The 4,410-nt window shown below is 35.0% G+C and overlaps 1 pseudogene; it reads left to right on the top strand.

The window, feature by feature from the left end:
- Nucleotides 1-485: 485 nt before the first annotated feature.
- LOC149192578 (LOB domain-containing protein 1 pseudogene) lies at nt 486-2,913 on the top strand (annotated as a pseudogene).
- Nucleotides 2,914-4,410: the final 1,497 nt, after the last annotated feature.

Raw genomic sequence — 4,410 nt, 5'->3', positions numbered from 1 at the left:
GAGAGTGTCTTCCAGGACCAGCGGGGCGAACAAGTTCTTTCTTGACAATCCAGTCTTCTGTGCGGAATAAGCATGTGGTATCCATTATTCGCTCCAAATGATTTGCGGCTGTGGGGAAGGGTCAAAAAGGTTAGTGAACAAACCAGCACGGTAATCATCCATTGGCGCGCCTGTCACTCTCTGACTAAAAAAAAGGATAAACATTACACAAAATAACTGTCATTTTAATATCTAGTCGTGGGTAGCTGATATCACATTCCATGGGAAAGTACGATAGCTCCCCGTTTCCACGTCTATCAATCGTCTCCGCAATTTCTTCATCCTTCAATCTCATATTATAATCACCATTGAAGTTTATTTCCACTATTGGATCTGAAGGCGCCTACAAATTTATAATGTCAGAAGTAATTAATTAGAAGCCTCGCCTGACCAGATCTTGTCTGCTCATTTAGTTCAATGCATATTCATAGTATTGGCATCTCATAGATCTATATTTTATGATGCAGATGAAAGAGAGAAATCCGAGAGCAAAAGTGGGGACCCCTTGTGCGGCTTGCAGGACGCTGCGAAGGCGGTGTGGAGACAAATGTGTGCTGGCTCCTTACTTCCCACCAGACGATACTGAGAAGTTTGCGACTGTGCACAGAATATTTGGAGCGAGCAACATCATCAGGATTCTTCAGGTTTTGTGATTTTAAGCAACCTTCATGATCATAATGATCTTCATCTTATTACAAGAATCGATATTCAGGTCTATTACTATGTAATCAATCCAAACGGTAGAATCATATTTTAGAGTGTTGATAGGAGAACAAAAACATATAAAGTTTGTTTTACTTTGTTCTATATGACCATTTTAAAAATCCATATTATAAAGTCTCAAACAACTGGTGTTTTTGGATTCTTGTTACTGAAAGTTCTTTGATAATATTTAGATAATCTATCTGTGATGAGATGGGAGTATCTCATTTTTGGAGAATAGAAACTTTGTGGATCAAATGACCAGACTAATTCATTCTTTTCTTCAGTCAGTCTAATATGACCTACCCTTGAAGGCTCTACATAACCATTCCATGGGAACAATACATCTTAAGGAGGCCCATTTGTCTACCTAATAACCATCATTGAGTCTATATATTATTTTGAACTAGATCTGCTCCCTGATTCAATGTGATCTAACCTCTTTCACCTCTTTCTGGTAGATAAGTTGTCAATCCCAGGCCCAATATGTGACCATTATTGATTCCAAACCATGGGTCTAAACATATTCTTAAGTGGGATCTATTTCCAATTTTCCACCCCTAACAAAATTCTATCAATGGAACAGACTAAATGACAACTTTCCAAATGATTGAAGCATTGTGACTCTACTTATTTGGACTCCAAATCCATTCCCCTACAGATAGTGCATGAATGTATTCCATGTGTACTAGCTTTGTTCATAAACTCTAAGTAATGATCAATGGCCAACCAATTTTTGCAGCTAAAGATAAGAGAGTGGAAAAAAATTTAGTCCCCATCCTTCAGAGGCCTTAGGAAGAGCAATGAAGTGTCATTTCACTCAAGGAAGAACAAAATGATTGTACAAACCTGACCAAAGAAAGTTGGCATAGTTTCCTCATCCTTTCCATAATGTCTTTTGGAATCCCAAAAAAAAAACATCTAGTAAACTAGAATGCCTTCCAGAACAAATTTAAATAAAAACTAATCTCCCCAACCACGGTAGTTTCCATACTTTTAATCTTCTTCCTATTTTGGAAATTATCCAGTTCATGTTGTCTTATAGGAATTAGGCTTTAGGCTTTAAAAGAAGTCCTAGATATTTTTCACAGTGTGCAAAGTAAATGGGAAATACTCTTGCGAACGAACGAGCTTGCCATTGAGACCAAATACTACACAGTTGACTTATTGTAATTTGTGATCCTACCTATGGCTGTTCCAAAAAGCGGGAGAGCCTCCTTTATTAATATTGTATCTCTTCTCGAGCCTCCTTTGTTAACACTGTATCTCTTCTCGACTAGTTGTAGAAAGTAAGAATGTTATCAATGAAATGATATTTATTCTAATAGCGATACTTAGAATATGTAGTTCCACTTTATGCTTGACCTCTTCCAACATCCTTCTGCAACCAGCAATAAGTTGAGGAGTGATAATAAGTACCCTTGATGAAGTCCTCTTTGTGCATGAAAAAAAAGAGAGCCATTTATGAGAACAAAAAATGAGACAGTAGATATACATCTCATGGCCCCATTTACAAAAAACCAATTCAAAATAAAGACGAGTAGTATGAAAATCTAGCTAACCCGATAGCAGGCTTTGGATAAGTAGTATTATGAATCTGTCTCCCTTCCAAACTTTCCTTTTGGATTGTTTTAGATCAGATTGGCTTTAAACAACTAACAATTAATTTAATAATAACCTTATAAATACAGTTAATAGGAAATTAATTGAGTTATTTTGATATATATTGATTTCTATATCATTCATAAGAAATGAATTCATTTGTGTTAATTTTGTGAGAGAATTATATGTATATGGTTGCTCATATTGCCAATACTACTATCACTCTGTTTATTTCAGGATGTTGATAGAGAGCATAAAGATGATGCAGTGAGTAGTATGGTCTATGAAGCAAGGACGAGGCTGCGGGATCCCGTCTATGGGTGTGCAGGCGCAATTTACCAGCTGCAGCAGCATGTTTGTTATTTGCAAGCTCAGTTGGCCACTGCTCAGGCACAGATCCTCAATTTGCATTGCCATCCGGCAAATCTCCTTGCGGTTCTCACAGTCAATAATTCCAGTTTTGGCAGAGGAGAACTAGCTGAATATAAATATGATTATGATGAGCCCCTGGGCTCTTCCTTGACCGACAGAACAAGACAAATGTCTATTCGGAGACATTATGCGAAATAATATTTCCATTCTTGATCGGGCAAAGCTATCAAGTTGCGCTGGTAATCACAAGAATCACATGTCAATAATGGAATTAGATGCAGGTGAGTTTTATGTACGGTTGGCGAATCACATGCTTGTAATCGTAGGTCACTGTCATATTTGGTATGTTGCAATTGGAATTCTCTACAAATAATATTATGAAGATTTTAAATGTTTGAATTTATTATTTTAGTTATGATTTAATTAATTTTCGATGAAAACCAGAATAGTTATTTTTTAAAATTTTAAAGTGAATAAATCATAGTTTATTGTTGTTGAATTTAGATTTTTGTGATTTATAATTTGAATTTAAGTTTTTATCATCTATATCAAATTATAGAGAAGATTTTTAGGTGAAAATCACATAGTAATTTATTTGTGGAGGCTTTTGGGAACTACACTGACTGGCTCAAAAGAAGTACAAATAAATTACTATGTGATTTTCATGGAAAAATCTTCTCTATAGTTAGTTTATTGTGTTTAGAGCTTCCACAATCCAATATAGAGATGATATATAACTATAATGTAACATTGTATATCAACATTTCTTAAAATATTTATTTATAAAAAATAAAAATATAACAAAAAAATTATCTCAATTAAATTAAAACCCAAAAATTATTCTATTTCAATTCTCCATCCCATTCTTAATTCTCCATCTTATTCTTATTTTGAGAATTTTTTTTGGAGTTATTAATGATGGGAAAAGAAGAGAAAGGTTTATTTCCATTCATTTTGTCTATTTCCCAAAAATTATTCTATTTAAATTCTCCATCCCATTCTTAATTCTCCATCTTATTCTTATTTTGAGAATTTTTTTTGGAGTTATTAATGATGGAAAACAAGAGAAAGGTTTATTTCCATTCCTTTTGTCTATTTTGGGAATTTTTTTTTGGAGTTATTAATGATTGGAAAACAAGAGAAAGGTTTATTTCCATTCAATTTGTCCGAGGTGCAACCTGTGTGGCTCATATGACACAAGGATTTTGTGGTGAAATATAAGAACCTAACAATCATTTCTGGAGGCTGTTCTAGCACTTTAATCAACATGTAGTAAGCCGTGTGCCATGGTTACACCATCATGAAAAGCCTCTTTCGGCAAGCCAAATTAAAGGAAATACATCCCATCTTTTAATATTGTGTTGAAGAGGAGTGATCAGCCAAATGAAGAGGACTGGCCCCCCTTGATGAGGAGATCTGATGTTAGTACTCAGCACTTACCAATCTTGTTTCTTCACTAGGTCATTCAGGAAAAACAGAGAAGAGGAGACACGCAGGATTTACTCAGTTTAATATTCTTTGATCATGGATCTAGAAGTTCATATAACCTTTGGCTGCACAAGGTTCAACTCTCCCAATCAACTCTTGTAAAACTGAATCTGGATGACTGCTCAAGGTTGGCGATATGAGACTTGCAGAACTTATACCTATCGCAACCCTTGATGTCTATTGTGAATACCTATTAAAATTATTGAA

This window comes from Pinus tabuliformis, chromosome 2_2, assembly GCF_031772625.1.
Source record: "Pinus tabuliformis cultivar Carrire ecotype Pingquan chromosome 2_2, CPIR1, whole genome shotgun sequence".
Lineage (NCBI taxonomy): Eukaryota > Viridiplantae > Streptophyta > Pinopsida > Pinales > Pinaceae > Pinus > Pinus tabuliformis.
The sequence above is the reverse complement of the archived record's forward strand: the minus strand, read 5'-3'. Positions and strand labels throughout refer to the sequence as shown.